Below are 19615 nucleotides of genomic sequence, written 5' to 3'. Positions count from 1 at the left end.
TATGCCAATATGCCTTTTGTAGAACCACATCCACTTTAAATGATTTCCTGCCCTTAAGCACATTCTCTGTCTACAAAGGCCTGTTGGATGCATGGCAAAAAAAGGTGTCCCTAAATTTTTTTTTTTTTAATTTTGTCAACTATGTGTTATTTTAATGAAAGCTGCAGATTAAAGAATACTGAAAAAGATGTTTGAAATTACAATAAGATCTAAAGTATATGTGAGGGTTAAGTAATATTCATCACTTTCACGTGTAACTAAAACAAGTAAAAAAAATGTTTTTTTCTTTGAAGTCATTACCACAGTGTGTGAACAAGTCCTAAATGCTATATATAATTGTTTCTTAGAACAAATATGTATTTTTCCTTTGCAAATAATTCTTGGGAGGTTAGGAGCTTCTTCATTTTGACATGTATCATTACTTCCTCTTGCATAATTTTTGTCTCATATTCAGTTCCATATTTGATTTCAGCCTCAAATTTTACAATAAGTTAAAGTCTATTGTTCAGATAAAATACACAGCATAACAATAAAAGAAAATGAATTTAACAATGTGAACACACAAATAGAAATACATCTGCCACATAGTATTCTTGTGTATGAATAGATAGACCTCTGAACAGGTTCATATATTTAGGTATTGTCTTAGAACAGGGATTCTTAGAGAGGTGGAGCTCTACGTGAACAACACGGGACTGATAAATGATCACCAGGCACAGTGTCGCTTCCTCACACCTGATTTAAACCTCTAATTGCTGTACTACCGTTTCACAATCTCACGCATTTCACAGCAATCATGGGTTTAAATCATGTGGTGAGGAGGCAACATATTGCCTCACCACCACCACCTGTCAAACACACTTGGATCACTTGCACTCAGGAGTTTTGGTGTACTTTCAGAAAGTGCACCAAACCCACGGGATATAATAGAAGTCAATGACTAAGCGCAACAAACCTGTAAGAAAGCGTGAAAGCAGCCATATACTATTATGCCCAGTGTATTGCTTTACACTGACCTGAAGATCTCTTCTTTTCTGCTGATGGCACCAGGATAAGAGGTGGAGATCAGTTGGTATCACTTCACATGGGACAGGAGCCAGAACTACAAAGAAGACTTGCTCCCTACTACAGCTCCAACTTTACAAGTAGTTCCTCTGCATTGTACTCTGCTGCTTTGGGATGGCGGATCAGCAAGTCCAGACCATGATCTACCAACCACCTGGTCATGATCACTGGTTGCTGACCCCCATCTTAGAAGATTCATGCTTTGCATTATTTGGGTGAATTTTCTTTTTTCAGCACAAATATGAAACCCTCTTCTGTGAAAATATCCACAGACTTCCCAGAACAGGTCCCAGATCGTTTGGGTGTCAGTAGCCATGTAAAGTGACACATAGTAGAATATGTGGATAAGGGGTTCTTTCATATAGACAGAGTGCCCAGGAAACCTATTAGATGAACAGAGACTGCAAGCTCTGTGCCATGGAATGCTGCAATCTATGTCCATTTTATCAATGTACAGTTCAAGGCCTTGTAAAACATCTAAAAAACGAACAAATCAAAGGATAAATAACTCTGAGAACAAGGTGGGTGAGTACTCTACATTTAATCACTAAAGATTTTACCCCCCTTCATGACCAGGGAATTTTTTTGCTATTCAGCACTGCACTACTTTAACTGGCAATTGTGCAGTCATGCAACACTGTACCCAAACAAAATTCATATCCTTTTTTTCACACAAAGGAGCTTCATTTGCTGGTATTTTAGCACCACTGGGGTTTTTGTTAATTTTTTATTATATAAATGATTAAGGACCAAACATTTTTTTTACTTTATGCTAAAAGACATATTCAATAAAACAATAATAACATTCCTCCATAAATTTACACCAAAATGTCTTTGGTAAAAAAAAAAAAAAATCCCAGTAAGTGTATATTGATTGGTTTGTCTAAAAGTTATAGCGTTGACAAGCTATGATATACAGTTGTGTTCAAAATAATAGCAGTGTGTTGAAAAAAATGAATAAAGCTCAAAATCCTTCTAATAGCTTTTATTTCCATACACACAAATGCATTGGGAACACTACACATTCTATTCAAAATCAAAACATGAAGAAAAATATATCAAATTTGTGTTGTTCCTCTAAAACAATTGAAGAAAAGTGAATATTAGACTGTTCAAAAAAATAGCAGTGTTTGTATTCTTCTTTACAAACTCAAACATTCACTATATAAACTGAAAAATGTTTGAAGATTTTGCTTTCCTTTGAATCACTTAATTAATATTTAGTTGTATAAGCACTGTTTCTGAGAACTGCTGTACATCTGTGTTGCATGGAGTCAACCAACTTCTGGCACCTGTGAACAGGTATTCCAGCCCAGGATGATTGGACTACATTCCACAATTCTTCTCTATTTCTTGGTTTTGCCTCAGAAACTGCATTTTGATGTCACCCCACGAGTTTTCTACTGGATTAAGATCCGGCGATTGGGCTGGCCACTCCATAACGTCAATCTTGTTGGTCTGGAACCAAGATGTTGCACGTTTACTGGTGTGTTTGGGTCATTGTCTTGTTGGAACACCCATTTCAAGGGCATTTCCTCTTCAGCATAAGGCAGCATGACCTCTTCAAGTATTCTGATGTATTCAAACTGATCCATGATCCCTGGTATGCGATAAATAGGCCCAACACCGTAGTATGAGAAACATCCCCATATCATGATGCTTGCACAACCATGCTTCACTGTCTTCACAGTGTACTGTGGCTTGAATTCAGTGTTTGGGGGTCGTCTGACAAACTGTCTCCGGCCACTAGACCCAAAAAGAACAATCTTACTTTTATCAGTCCACAAAATGTTGCGCCATTTCTCTTTAGGCCAGTCAATGTGCTCTTTGGCAAATTGTAACCTCTTCAGCACGTCTTTTTTTCAACAGTGGGACTTTGCGGGGGCCTCTTGCAGATAGCTTGGCTTCACATAGGCGTCTTCTAATTGTAACAGTACTCACAGGTAACTTTAGACCTTCTTTGATCTTCCTGGAGCTGATTGTTGGCTGAGTCCTTGCCATTTTGGCTATTCTTCTATCCATTCGAATGGTAGTTTTTCGCTTTCTTTCACGTCTTTCAGGTTTTGGTTGCCATTTAAAAGCATTTGCGATCATTTCAGCTGAGCAGCCTATCATTTTCTGCACTTCTTTATATGTTTTCCCCTCTCCAATCAACTTTTTAATCAAGGTACGCTGTTCTTCTGAACAATGTCTGGAACGACCCATTTTCCTCAGAATTTCAGAGAGAAATGCAGTGTAACCAGCATGTACAACATTTGCTGCCTTCCTTCCTTAAATAAGGGCAATAATTGCCACCTGTTTTTCAAAGAATGAATGACCTCACTAATAGAACTCCACACTGCTATTATTTTGAACATGACCCTTTCAATTAGTGATTCAATTACACAGAATCAGCAGCATGCATGTCATGACTGTTGGGTCTGTTGGATTTCTATTACTCTACTACACCTGCTAGTAAATTATTTGCCATGTAGAAATATCATTTCTACCAAAAACAGTGATTGATCAGGTTAGTGATGTCTGACTGCTATTATTTTGAACACAACTGTATTTATATATATATATATATATATGTGTGTATATACAGTGGATATAAAAAGTCTACACACCCCTGTTAAAATGTCAGGTTTCTGTGATGTAAAAAAATTAGACAAACATAAATAATTTCCACATTTAAAGTGACCTATAAACTGTACAACTCTATTGAAAAACAAACTGAAATCTTTTAGGGGGGGAAGTAAACATAAAAGCTAAAATAATGTGGTTGCATAAGTGTGCACACCCTCTTATAACTGGAAATGTATCTGTGTTCAGAATAAAGCAATCACATTTAAAATCATGTTAAATAGGAGTCAGTACACTCCTGCCATCATTTAACGTGCCTCTGATTAACCCCAAATAACGTTCACTGGTCCCTGGCATGTGGAGACTGCGGGGAAGAGACCGCTGCACCTGTCGGCCAGAGAACGGGATGGGTCAGGGGGAGGGGAAGTTAGAGGATTTACTTTGCTGTTTTATTTTATTGTGTGTAAAAAAGATTAAAGAGCAAGCTCCAGGCAGAAAGCTAAATATACATAAGTGATTTGTAATTGCACGGTACACTGGCTCTGGGTGTTCTGTCAGGCCAGGTCTCCTCACCTCACCCTGAAGACTCCAAGACTGGTGGGTCTGCTCTCTTTACTAAAAGGGTCAGTCCACTTTAAAAAAAAAAGTCTATATAAAAACAAACTGTGCTCCTATGAACAGTTCCCTGGCCTGCCCTGTTGCTAGGACATTGCTATGGAGCACTAGCCATCGTTGCTCGCCTCTGCCATCACACAATGTCCAGGAACGATTCTCGGCCGGGACTCGGTGATCTGATGGGAGAAACCTGTGTGTAAACAACACAGGTCTCTCTCCTGTCAGCAAGGACATACTGCTTTGTATTTCTCTGCACAACAGAGAAATTCAAAGCAGCATGTCTCAGTAGTAAAACGCAACACAGCACATAATGTAAAAAACTCACAGCGCACAGTTAACCCTTTGATTGCCCCAGATGTTAACCTCTTCCTGCTCAGTGTCATTAGTACAGTGTAAGTGCTTTTTATTAGCACTGATCACTGTATTAGTGTCACTGGGGATGTCAGTGGCAGTTGCTTTTCCCCCAGTGTCAGAATGCCCGCCTCAGTCCCACAGTCCTGCTATAAGTCGCTGATCCCCACCATTACTAGTATAAATAAAAATAAAAATTCCAGTATATATACCGCCATTTGTAGGTGCTATAACTTTCACGTAAATCAATTATTATACACTTACTGTGATTTTTTTTAGCAAAGACTTATAGTAGAATACATTTTGGTCTAAATTTATGAAGAAATTTTATTTTTAAAATGTTTTTACTAAATGTGTTTTATAGCAAAAAGTAAAAAATATTGGGTTTTTTTTTCAAAATTGTCAGTCTTTTTTTGTTTATAGCGCAAAAAATTAAAGACGCAGAGGTGATCAAATACCACCGAAAAAAAGCTCTATTTGTGGGGAAATAAATTACATAAATTTCATATATGTACAGTGTTGCATGCTGAATTGTCAGTTAAAGCAGAGCATCGCTGTATCGCAAAAAATGGCCTGGTCAGGAAGGGGGGTAAATCCTCTAGAGGGTAAGTGGTTAAAAGAAACTTTCTTTAATGAAATTTTATGTTTCTGAATAGTCCTTCAGGCAATAACACACAACACCAAATGAACTAACGTTTTTTACTTGCTCCATTGGCTCGCTGGTAGAGCTGTAAAGTCTTGGTACCAAGTGAGCAAATATCAACAGCTATCATAAGTGTTGGCCACATGCTGGGTGAGATGGGTAAGTCACTCGTGCATTTCAAATAATACAAACCCAAGAAGAGCTGGGGCATAATATACAAATAGGAAATACAAGGCCTAAATCCCAACAGACTGCAATACCCTAATGTAAGTATGTGTATGGTTAACAAGGGGCTTTTACTCTATGTGTTTTATTCTAAAGAATCTGTCTCAATTTAGGCTGCCCATTAAAATTATTTATTTATTTATTTTAATCAGTTATAGAAAACTACTTTCCTTTGTATTTGGTACTAAATATTTAGACATTTACTTCTGAGCAAAACTGTGATTGTATATTTCAAATATGTTAAATGACGTCAATAGCAGTCCAATCTCTGCAACTTCTTAGAAACTGTGGTAAACTCACAAGGCTTTCAAAACAATTACTGTATTGAATGAATTGTGATAAAGTATAACAAGGAACATATGTTAGACTATGTCATAATGCCAGAGAAAAAAAGAAGAGGATTGATTTCTTTGGGTTGTAGATGAAATGTGAAAAGTAGAGAGGCTGGAGAGCTCTCCAAGAAGAGGAATTTTGTCTAAAAGGACATGTACATAATTCCGGGAAGTTGTCTTCAGATGCAGTTCCCTTCCATCCTATACACCCCTTACCCCATCCAAGTTCAAATCCCCTAATAAAATCCAAAAAAACAAGCTCAATGACTGGTTACTGTCTCCTGGATGCAATTCTGTGGAAAATGCAAAATAATAAAAGAGTTTCCTAGTGCTACATCCTAGTAATAACAAGAAAAAAGACCGGACAATAAAAGCATGGCAAAACTAGCGGATTTTTTGGGCACAGTAAGAGACCATACAATAATATACATACAACCATTTATTAGCATAGAAGAGTCATATGCCATGTATGAGACTCACGATACATACATAACCCCCAAAAAAGAAGCAAAGGGGAAAGAGACACAGGTAATTAAAAATAACTCCTTTGCATACATCATAGTCACCTAAAACATAGGTATTAGATACAGAATAAGAGATAAAAAAAAAGGTCAACGCGTTTCACCTGTACATTGGGCTTCTTCAGGACCATAGCTTGAATGTAAGGGAGAATAGTGCTACTGCATATAAAAACATGAAAATTAGGTCTACAGACAAATATGTTGAATAGGCATAGGAGACCAGGATACGGGCAAGCCAAAATAGATTCAAGGGCCAGATATATAGTAAATCGATCCTATGGAGGAAAAAATATGACACCACCAGAAAGTAGTATATATACCAAAGTACATCAGTCAGGCATCTACATAGATTGTATGTGCCAGTACTCACAATAGTTATACACCATGTCCACTTCCAAGAGAGACACAAAACCCTACATATATGGAGGTTAGGAAGGTCACAAATAAGGTCTCCTGAAGATGTTAATAGGCCTACAAAATAATCATGTGCTAATAAGATAGACGGGGTAGGGGTAATATACTACATCTCAAAAAAGGAACCATACACTTACTTGTATGGCCAGCTAACGATGAGGGGCCAATATGCAAATGGACTGGCAGGCAGAACTTCACGATAAAATCTTGTGGTGAAAAAGAACAGATGTAATGTCAAGATCAACAGCCCAATATTTGATATGGTGCATAAAAAAAGAGAGATATTGCTTGTAATGCCATAAAATAGGGAGCATTTAACAATAAGCAAATACCCCCAAAGGGATAAAAAGCCAATGTCAAATGTAATACTTCACTTTAATGTGAAATCCATATAAAGAGAAAACGTAATGAGTTTGCACCAAGTCCCTATTAGGCAGCCCCTAAAAAAAGGACCATAGACATTAGGGGCCAATATGTACAGATCATAAATGAACACCTTAAAAAATGGATGCAAGTCTGTGGAAAATGTGTGTTGCCTGGCTGTGCATGACTATAGGGGGACCCAAATCTCTAGAGACTCCTAAGGAGGTAGTGCTACACATATATTACTATTATTTTGTTAATTTACCGTAGATACTGTAGCTAGTTGGACCAATGTTAGGTCATACATGTTGCTTTTATTTTACTTATACAGTAGGTATTGTCACAATATTGTAAATGCTAATAATAGAATCATATGAGTCTATGCAGCATAAGGCAGGGAAGTTGCACAATTGGTGGTGGTTGAGGTCTAAAGAGGGAAATCACCATTGTTGGTTATTTCCACCCCAAAGAAATTCAGCTTTGTAAGCTGCTTTGATACTGTGTAGACAAAGTTATGTCATATCTCCGGATATTCTTGGAAAAATGTGGGTAGACATTATTCACTAAAAGAACATCGCCCTCCTACCACACTTTACTGAAGTATCATAGAACAGTGTAAAAGGATACGGTGGAAACACCTATTCATGATGACTGAGCTGATTCCCTGTTCATGCAATGACTGTGAGTTTCAAGGCCAGAACAGGACAAATATAGGCTTCCTGTAGTCCTAAACTGCTAACCCTCTGCAGAGTGAAAAATATGCATATATGGAGGACTTTGAAAGAAAATTTTACATCTTTTCTAAAAAAATACAGTGCGTTTTCTTTTTCACTGCTATAATTAGATTGTAATTAGGATGATGGTAAAAAAAATGGAAAAATGTATAGCCACTTTTCCATAATTTTCCTTTCCAGCATTCAATGGGTTTCCTTCATGGCTTTCCTTCATGGCAGCAGTCAATGGGTTTTTGCTCCACCTCCTCAACCCCAAGTTTGCAGACCCTCAGGTTGCATACAATTTTCTGTAACTATCAGCAGCAGGGTGAGTATTCTAAAAGCTTCCATAAAGATGCACCAGGAAAGGAAATTTACGGAAGGTGAGTAGGTGAAGGGAGGGCACTTGCATACTAAATTATGTATTTAAGAAAACAGAAGAGGCAGAAGAAGCTTGCTTCATGGCAGATCTAACAAAATTGTGCATTGTCAGACATGCTGGGCCTATACTGTAATGGAAGATAAATGCACACCTCAACTACCATGGCTGCCTTGCAAATATTCACAGGAGACACCGTACAGTATGCTGCCTATGAGGCTGCTATAGTCCTGGTTGAATGAGCCTATATTTGTTCTGGGATTGACAAGTGGTGGATTAAATAGGCTTTCTGGATCACATACACTAACCACGAAGCTAATGTGTATGTCAAAGCCAGGAGACCTCTTCCTGCTCCAAGTGGAATCACAAATAACCTGTAGCAGCAAGTTATTGCTTAGTTACTAGTACTACATCCAATGAATGAGGGTCTGCTGTGGAGGGAGGAAAGTAAGGAAGAACCACATCTTGATTGGGATAGACTATGGTAATGGTTTCAAAACCACTATCTGGAAAAAGAACTAGATGATGCTCCTTATGGCAAAAAGCTTGAATATCAGAGACCCTTCTAGTAGCTTATGGCCACAAGGAATTCTGTTTTCAGAGTAAATGACCAAAGTGAAGTTGTTTTGCTGGCCAATTTTACAATCCATTATCATCTGCAGTCACCTAATTTTGTAGTAAAACACCTGCCTTTGCCGTGTCTTTAGTATATTCCAAGCTAGTCTTGCTCATTAGAACTGTCCTGCTGCTGGCCAATTTTACACTGATGTATCATCTGCAGTCCCTTCATTTTTGATCAGAGTTTAGCAGAAATTGTCCAGATTTCAGAGCAGGCCTAGTACCACTGTATGAAAATGCATATGTTACAGCTTAAACTACCAGCAAAAGACTTTTTTTTCTGCAATGAATCAAATCATGGCCCTGCTGCTGATATATGTAAGCAAAGCTAAATGTAGAATAAAACAAATCAATTCCACAGCCATATATTTGCTGCCAGCGTATGCGGCCGCTGAGTCTGTCCTTAACAAAAAAAGTACTGTTCATAACACCATGAACAACTTTAGCGCATCTCCTAAGAACATAATTTAAAGGAGTTCTGTATCTTCAGTGTTGCCCTCAGAGCTGCATAAAAAGCACCCTTTTCCTGCTGCACAGTGTTTTAAATTTTTTTTTAGCATAGGTACATGTCTCCATTGAAGTGAACAGCTCTATATGTCTTTTTGACAATAGCTAGCCTATTAGTCCTAAAAATGATCAGAATTTGCAAACAAGGTTTGCCCCCATTGACTCCAGTGGGATTTCCAGCTAAGTTCGGGTCAAACAGGATTTGCCAAACCCAGCACAGCAACTCAGCCCAGAGCCCGAATCTATTAACCCCCACTGTGTGCTAGAAGTTAGGTCACAGGAAGAGGAGGAGGAGGCAGCCCCATAGTTAAGGCTTTTTCAGGTTCCAGCTGCCTGCACGGCATGAGACATCCTTCATTTTTACAAGTGATGTCACTAAAACTGCAGGACTAAAAAAAAACAAAAAAACAAAAACGAAACTTCAACTTTAACATAAACAACATGTAGGACGAATAATTAACTCTATGATAAAACATAATAAATAAAAGTAGGCCAATCACATTTACATTTCAAGTAAAAAAAAAATAAAACTTTCTGACCAAGAGTGTCAATTTGAATAGCCACACTTATTTGGATATCTCCTTGCTCTTTATTTTTGCATTTTTCTACTTCAACTTTAATTTTTGTAGAGACTGTTTTGAACAAATAATTATATTTTGCTTTATTCCCATTTTTATCAAACCCAAAAAACCTCCACTTTCACTGTCTAGTAAGAGAAAGGAGCCTCTGACTGTCCTGCCGGTAGTTTGAATTTTGTCTTCAATAGAGTTATGCTGGCCATTTGAGAATTTTCATTTTAACCGCTTCCTGTTCGTGCTATAGCAGAATTACTGCTACAGGGCGGTACGGATGCGCAAAATCACGTATATAAACGCGTGCGCGCCCTACCCTCACCGCCATTCATGGTCGTGGGTGTCAATCACTGGGTCCCGGTCGGTAATTACTCACTGATGCCTGGTGATTTCCAGAGATCTCCTACGAGGAGGAGGACTGCTTTGTTTACTAACAGTCCTTGTTTCTGTCAGCTGGGGCACACTGCTCTGGATGGCTGTGATACGGCTCACTAGTAAAACATTCCCTGCACACAGTTAACCCTTTGCTCGTCCTTCATGTTAACCCCTTCCTGCCCAGTGCCATTAGTACAGTGTCAGTGCTTTTTTTTTAGCACTGATCACGGTATTGGTGTCATTTGGGATGCCAGTGACACCAAGTCAATTCCCCCAAGTGTCAGAATGACACAGTTCCACAGTCCCACCATAAGTCGCTGATCTCTGCCATTACTAGTAAAAAAAAAAATCCAGTATCTATACCACCATTTGTAAACGCTATAACTTTCACTTAAACCAATTAATTTACACGTATTGGGATTTTTTTCTAGTAAAGCCATGTAGCAGAATACATTTTGGTGTAAATTTATGACGAAATTTGATTTTTGAAATTATTTTACTGGACATGTTTAATAGCAAAAAGTAAAAAATATTGTTTTTTTTTTCAAAATTGTCGGTCTTTTTTTATAGTGCAAAAAAAATTAAAAACAGGCACAGGCAATCAAATACCACTGAAAGAAAGCTCAATTTTGGGGGAAAAAGGACATAAATTTCATTAGGGTGCAGCGTTGCATGACTGCGCAATTGTCAGTTAAAGTAGGGCAGTGCCAAAACGCTAAAAATGGCCTACTATACTAAGAAAACTGCTATTTCAGTTTGAATGGACCAAAAGCATTCCGACACAGTGCCTTTACACAGCCATTTTACATTTTTGTGCAATGATAGGTTATTTTCATTTGCCTCAACTCCTCTAAGGAATTCTCTCAGTACAAGATGTTGAGGATGTTGGGATGAGGATACCATGAGGAAGTTGATGAGTTTCATCATTCTGTTCATTATTTCAGCAAACTTTTCTGACAGAATGGCATACAGGATTATCTGATGAATGATGCAATGGTAGGCAGTAAGGTCATGGTTGTCCTCTTTCAGCCGTACCACAGCTCCTCTCTCCTTTCCTACCATGACAAGGGCATCATCTGTGGCGACTGAGACCACATTTTTCAGATCTATCCTCCTCTTTCTCAGCATCTCGTTGATGGCCTCATATATGTTCTGTCCTATTGTGTGTATTTCAAGTGGTGTTACACCTAATAGGTTTTTTGTTCCTTTGTGAAAAAGTCTTGAATACACCAAAAACTGTGAATTATCAGTTGCCTGTTGATTCTTCCATAGCTAAGGACACGAGTTGTACCAGTGCATCTTCTGTTAATATTTTAGTATTTTTTTGGTGCTAATGAAGCTGACATTGGGATTTGCTTGATTTTTTCACACAACTCATCTTTCTGTTTATGCTCAAGTAAAGACTCAACAACAACATTCATGTGCTGCTTTACAAATGCCTCATCAGTAAATTGTCTTTTTTGTTGCACTAAAATCCATGCTATTTTAAGTGAACATTCTGAGTACCCCCATAAATTGGGTGCCCCTATCACAGCATTAGAATCTTAGCAATATGTCTTACTTTTTACACAGTATTGTTCTGCAGCCAGGCAGGCAGAGGGCGGAATCTGGGAGGGAAATCAGACTGCATGTAAGGACAATGACTATTGCATGGAGGGGGGATCCGGTCAAGATAGGACTGTCACTCTGGGTCTGGACCACAGTATGCCATTTACTGAAGCCTGATCTGTAATTTTAATGATTTTAATAATTATTTCCTTTTTTGCAAGTTCCTTAATTTTATTTTACATTTTCACATGAAAAGAGTCTCAGGTTAAGGCTTTACAGGTGGTTTTAAAAAGGAATATGGCACCTTTATTACCTATTTGAGTTTATCTTTGTTTTCATTGTATACATACCCTAAGGGCCTAATTACCCCTCTATGGTGCTCGCAGCAACAGCAGGTATTCAAACTAGTGGCTGGGTCAAACATACCTGTTTCCCCCACCACATGTTATGGTTCTTCCTGCTGGCTTGAATGTTCTGTAACCTTTTTTGAGATGGTAGGACAAGAATACAGTGGGGGAATAGGTATTCTACACACCCAGGGGGATAGAATGTATGCAATAGCAGAGGTGAAAATCCCAGAAATACATTACCAAAAAGGTAAGTATAGAGCCTCTTTATTACAGCCATGCAATTCTCTACAAGTGACCCTGACCATCTCATCCCATCATCCCCTGACCATCCCATCTCTAATAGGAGAAATATGGGGGCTGCCATTGTTAACCACCTTCTGAAAATTCTAGCTGCATCACTGTTATGTTGGCCTAATAAAAATTTCTGAGTCACTGACAGGGGCATCACAATTTTTTTCTGGTGCTGGGAGCAAAGTCCCCAACCCTGAATCTCATGCTATAATAAAAGAAGGCATAACGTAATGAGTAATTCTCAGAAAATAAAAGATGTAATTTTTATAGAGAAACCACTCACAGTGTATCAGGAACACAGACTGTAGTCCCTGTTAAGTGTAAAGCACAGTGCAAGTGGTGAGAAGTATGTAGCAGTGTTCTATACATTATTGGTCAGCAAGTGCAAAAAGTGGTGTCAGCGGGTATAAAAATAAACAAACATTCCCAGCATTTACCAGTCTTTGGCCTATTTTCCTCTGTATGATCACAACCTTATTTGTTTCACACTTTCCCTGTCCAAACCCCCATTCCCTCCAACCAGCAATTACCAATGGAAACTTTCACCACTTTAAACCTCTTCTGCTACTGACCAAAACCTCATCCTTGACCTGGTCATTGTGATGTACAACAGCATGCTTTCATCCTCTCTGGATACACTAGCTTTCCACACTACACACAGCATTAGGCCATAACCACAACAACCCTGCAAACTGATGACAGCAGAAGACTCAAAATACATAGCCTTGCTTATGTATAAAACCAAACCGTTGCAAGATTTCTTCCTGTTCTCTGCTCTCCAAAATTATAATCACCACCCCCCATCCCATGCCTATTTAACCTCTCTTCTTAACTCACTCTCATCCAGTCCTCATCAACTTTTCTTTGTCTTTAACTCCCTACTTCTCCACTGCCTCCACCCACTATCTTTAACATTGCCAATTATTTAAAAAACAAAATATATCCAACTCTTGATGAGATCTCCATTGTTCAGATATCTCCCTCAATTCTGCCATGTCTACTGCCACATTCCATACTGTCATACTTTCGACCCTGTAACTACAGGGAAAGTAGCCAGGTTCTCTTCCCAGCTTCTATCTAATCAATCTCTCCCTGGACCCTGTTTTGTCACATCTTCAAACTCTCCTTCTCTACTTGCATCTTCCACACCCCTCTATAACATGCATTGCTCATCCCCATCCATAAACGCCATCACTGGACCCCACCAGCCAGAACAACTTAAGATCTGTCTCCTTTCTCTAATTTACCTCTAAACTTCTAGAACTTCTGGTCTACAACCATCTGAGCTGCTGCTTCACAGACAACAACCTTATTGACCCCTTACAGTCTGGTTTCCACCCTTAAAACTCCACAGAACCTGCCCTACTAAAACTTACTAACAACCTACGAACTGCTAAAATTGCCGCTACTTCATACATATACTCGAAGATCTTTATGCTGCCTTTAACACAGTTGACCACCCACTCCTCAAAAAAAAACTTCCACTCCTTTGGCCTCCAAGACTCTGCTCTTTTCTAGTTTCTTCTCCTAATCCCCGAGAATGCCCCTTTAGTATCATCTACAACTCCATCTCCTCCTCTTTTTCCATAAATGTCTCTCAAGGCTCTGTCCTCGGGTCCCTTCTATTCTCCACATATACTTATTTGGTTAGTTAATACCCTCTCATGGCTTCCAATACCATCTCTATGCTGATGACACCCAAATATATCTCTCTGTGCTCGCCTTGCCCCTTCAATCTACTTGTGTCACTAATTTGCAAACTGACATATAATAATAAATGTCACAACACTTTCTAAAATTTAATATTTCTAAAAGGGCCAGCAGTGATAACCCCTGCCATGTGTCAAGAAAATTAAAACCCCCAGTAAGTGTCAGGGCCAGCAATAACAACCCCTTGCAATAACCCCTAGCAAGTGCCAGATCCAGCTATGATATATTCTAACAATAATATGGCAAGCAATAACCCCAACAAGTTTCATGGCCAGCAATGATAGCCCCCAAGCACTAACCCCCAGAAAGTGCTACCACTGGTCATTGACCTGAATCAAATAGGTAGATCAGAAAATTCATAGTAAATTCACTGGCATACTTTTCTTATGTCTGTTATCCAAAGTATTTAAGCAAGAGGGTTGGTGAGAAAGACAGGCAACCAGCATTTTCAGAAGGAGATATCAGTAATGGTGGTTTCCATGTTTCTATTATGATAGGTTTCTTAAAAGACATTCAATGACATGGGGAAGGAGGCCAAATGTTTGCAGATTTGAAAAGCAGCAGATTTCAAAATCTTCTTTTATGGTTGAATGATGGTCTGTTCTCATAGGATAAGCTGTGACACTTCCAAGTAGCATTGGAGCTTGCTGCTAAGCCCTGCCTTTACACATTCCCATTGGCCCATAAATATGATGGGTAGTGGCCAGCAGACCGGATAGGGCAAGTCAGATAGTGCAGGCAGTTAGAAGGAGCAGTCAAGCCCACTTCTGGATCCCTGCACTTCACACCAGTAGTGGATTGCTCTCCTTTCCCCGTGACAGAAGCTCTTTAATACAAGAGTTTTTTAGATAACAATTAGATTGCTTTTCAGTGTCCTATCAGGGTCTAAGATCACCTGATGATACTGAAGTTTAAAATTCATTACTGCTAATCAGGTAGTGACTGGGTGCAATTCCAGCATTGAATCTTTAGCAGAAGTAAGTCAGCTAAGAACTGAAAAAAAGTTTACTGCACAGTTTCTCCACAAAAAAAAGATTATCTGAAATAAACACTAATAATAGCTAACATGAAGTTTTACTCACAGGAACTAACCAAAATGGGTTGTTTTATGTGGAAGATAAATCTATGTTCAGGACAAATGTTCCATGTTTGCTTTAGTTTTCTTTTCACTAGTTTTTGCACGTGAATAGTTGATCATATCAAGCTGAGTGCCAGCCAAAGACAAGAAGTTTGTTATTTGCAGGATTAGCAGGTGAAAGTAAAATGAAAAAAAGGCCTGAAAGAAAAACTAATGCGGCTACCATATCTAAGTTGCAATATATTACATTTTGTTTTTGGATTTAGATAGCTTGTTGGATGATTTGAGTTGAGTGTTTTCATCAGCTAGTGCTTAATCTACTTGCTACTCACTATACCTGACATAACAATAACAAAAACACATCAGGACAAGCATGTAAGAAAAGCAATCAAAAATAAGTGGTGGTCAACTTGCTTAATATAAGGGGCCTGACATCATGAGCCACACATAATAGTCAGTAAATAGTACTACATAAAACTGTCGGAGACTGCTATAAAAGATGATCAGAAGCTGTAGAAGTTCTACAAGAGAATGTCAGAGACTGCTGACATGCTAAAAGATAAGGCCAGAGACTGCTGACATCCTACAAGAGACGGTCAGAGACTGCTGACATGATAAAACCAGAGATTGTTGACATGCTACAAGAGAAGGTCAGACACTACTGACATGCTATAACATAAAAATAGTGCAGCGCTGAAAATAATGACAAAATGACAAAAAGGAAGTCCACTAAAAGTCTATGACATATAAACGTATCCAGTGTCTGATGTGGATTCAGAATAGGTGATCCGTGTGGAAATGGCTGGAAAACGCACTCACCAGAAGTAAGACACATAAACGCAGTGTGTATATAAAACTCAAGGATCTTCAATCCAGAGGGAAGTAAAGCTGATCCGGTTACAGGAATGGTGAATCGCTCCTCCGCAGATGCAGCAACCGATCTTCCTTAACACGATTAGATGTAGAATTCCAAGACCAAGGTTCTGCAAGTAAAAGCTCCTTTTCTCATCAGCAGTTAGAGCAGTCTTGTGACATCAGCAGAGCACTTGTTAAAGCTTGTAGGCGTTTTCTTTCCGCTCTAGGAGGATGTAAAACCTCTGACCCTCTGTCTGGACAGTGCTGATTGGCCCAGAAAAAAGGCCGCAAAAGGAACTGGAGTTCCTTTTGCGGCCTTTTTTCTGTTGTGCCAAAGCCTGGTTTTCCAACCCCCCACTCTGAACTTCAGAACTGCACTCCCTGTTACAGTGCCAGGAGCAGAGTGTATGTGATCAGCAAAGGGCCAATCAGCACTGTCCAGACAGAGGGTCAGAGGTTTTACATCCTCCTAGAGCGGAAAGAAAACGCCTACAAGCTTTAACAAGTGCTCTGCTGATGTCACAAGACTGCTCTAACTGCTGATGAGAAAAGGAGCTTTTACTTGCAGAACCTTGGTCTTGGAATTCTACATCTAATCGTGTTAAGGAAGATCGGTTGCTGCATCTGCGGAGGAGCGATTCACCATTCCTGTAACCGGATCAGCTTTACTTCCCTCTGGATTGAAGATCCTTGAGTTTTATATACACACTGCGTTTATGTGTCTTACTTCTGGTGAGTGCGTTTTCCAGCCATTTCCACACGGATCACCTATTCTGAATCCACATCAGACACTGGATACGTTTATATGTCATAGACTTTTAGTGGACTTCCTTTTTGTCATTTTGTCATTATTTTCAGCGCTGCACTATTTTTATGTTATTGCTTTTAAGTGTATTGGTTGCTTAGAGTGCCTAGCCGCTTTCAGGATTAGCGCTCACTGCTGTTTCTTTTTATTCATTACTGACATGCTACAAGAGAAGGCCAGAGATTGAAGACCTGCTACAAGAAATGTCAAAGATTGCAGAAGATGGTCAGAGACTATGAACATGCTGTCAGGAATTGGACTAGAGACATTACACGAGACTGTTAGACCTTACTGCTAATACAGCTAATTTACAAATCCCTGTTACCACATTTGTGCCTCTCTACAGTTAACTAAAAAATAACTTGCGTCACATGAAGATCTTATAAAACATCAAAGTGAAAAAAAACATAAAAATATGAATGGTGCAGTAAAATGTAGCGTTGTGTGAAAGAAATAATAATATGAATACTAAGTGATACTGTAGTAAATTGTCTTATCTATAGCATAGAAGTGCTCCAATTACTGCTCCCCCTCCAGAGCCCCACTCACCACAGATAATTGACCATCTTGAATGGTAGGTCAAATATCGCATTAGATGTTGCAGCACTCTCCTGCAGGAAAGTTGGCCGTCAGTGTGGGCTTGATATCTCTATATGGTGATGACAGACTCATAGTGGAAACACCTCTAGACCAATCGTTTGCGACAAAACTCCTCCAGAACATCCACAATACTCCTCCACCACCGTAAAAAACATCAAAGGGAAACTTCCATAGCGTAACACCGTATTTATTAGGTAAAAAACACTTAAAATTCCACTTACATAAAAAACATGTGTATGGCACTTTAAATCCCAGCAAAAAGCAATTCCTTCTCAGAGGACAAGTGTAGCGCTATCAAGCCCCACCCTACGTGTTTCGTCATATGACGTCATCAGGATGGTCAAAGGCTAGAAGGTTGTAATGGTGTAAAATGAAAACCTGTGGCTATGTGTAACTAAAAGACAGGCTTGCTCAATACATTGGGGTTTATTTACTAAAGCTGAAGAGTGCAAAATTAGGATCACTTCTGCATAGAAACCAATCAGCTTCTAACCTCAGATTGTTCAATTAAGCTTTGGCAATAAAACCTGGAAGCTGATTGGTTTCTATGCAGAAGTGAGCCTGATTTTGCACTATCCAGATTTAGTAAATAATCCCCATTGGCTTGTATACAATATTTTGGAAATTTTAAGGCATTTTGCCAAGACACCCCGGAAGGAACCTGAAGGCATGTCAAAGTGCCTGGGCACCCTGGTTGAAAAAGGATGGTATAGTATAGATGTGTTCTCTAAAAATACAGTTGAAAAATATGGGAGCTACCACTGAAGGTTGTCATCCTGCATTCACTGATCAGTGATCTGAGACAAGCACAGTCATATCAACTGTTGGGACATCTGATATTCAAACAATCCAAGCCAGAAAATCAACCAAACAGTGAAGCAAACGGAAAAATTAAAGCCTTGGAACTTACAATAGCAGCTACCGTACATTGTTTCTGTGCTGATTGATTCCTTTTAAAAGGTACACTAAGTGCTAATTCTTCAGTACTCCAAAAGTAATTATGTATTGTTCTGAAATAAGGATGCACAGAGCACACAGCCTGCAAATCTTGAAATCTTCTTGTCCCATGCATTAGAAGGATTTTATTTACATTTCCGATATGTTTTGTGTAAAACATAAACAGTATTATAGTGTTTGTTTTTGCACTGCAACAGAGGAACTCCCCAAATATATAATATACTAATCACGAGACCTAAAACTGGAGAAAGAGTCTGCAACTTATAAAGACCACGACCGTGTGACACATTCATTTTTAAATTTTCCCCAAATGGCCAATTGCACAACTCAAGAGATTTTGTCATGTGTTTACATCAGAGTATGACATCCAGGGGTCATGTCCCTAATGACTGCCAAGACACATGCCTGTACTTCCTCAAATAATTTCAACTAATCTTAAAGTGTTACTAAACCCAGGACCCCGTATTCACTATATCTGGTTTCCCACCATACACAGAACATAGAAATGCAATTATTTTAGTAAATCTAAACTTCTAAACACCTTTTCTCATCAGCAGTTAAAGCAGTCATGTGATTTCCATTGGTGTCCAGCAGAACACTGGTTAAAGCTTGTAGAAGGAGTTTTTATTCTCTTCTGACTGTCCTATGAGACTGCATAACCCCTGACCCTCTGTCTGCACAGTGGTGATTGGCCCTGTGTTGATCACATGCACTCTCCCAAAGAAAAAAAAAGATCAGTAGCCATATCCACTAAATTGAGCATGTGCAGAGTGACTCCTAGAGCTCTGTACTAACAGCAGATGGATTGGGGACATTAGAAGAAGTAGAGGATCAGAAAAGACAGGATCAAACAGCCCTTTAAGGATTAACCCATTAGGTTCCACAGTGAGTATACCAAGCATGCTTTCCTGCATATACAGACTGATTTTACTATTGTGGGTTTAGTAACACTTTAACTTATTAGAAACTTTAATATACATGTTACTATTGTTTTACCATAGCACCTACTGGGAATTCTAATATGGAATAATAGTAAATAGAGCACATTTGGCCATTTAGGTCATTTTATAATAAATATTAAAGCCTTTTCTCAACTGAACACAAGCCTAAATCTGTATCCAGTATTTTTTAAAAATAACTCCAGGAATGGGTACTATATATTA

Source organism: Staurois parvus, unplaced genomic scaffold, assembly GCF_062004578.1.
Source record: "Staurois parvus isolate SC_StPar_1 unplaced genomic scaffold, SC_StPar_1.0 ptg000227l, whole genome shotgun sequence".
Classification (NCBI taxonomy): domain Eukaryota; kingdom Metazoa; phylum Chordata; class Amphibia; order Anura; family Ranidae; genus Staurois; species Staurois parvus.
This window is presented reverse-complemented; position numbering follows the sequence as displayed.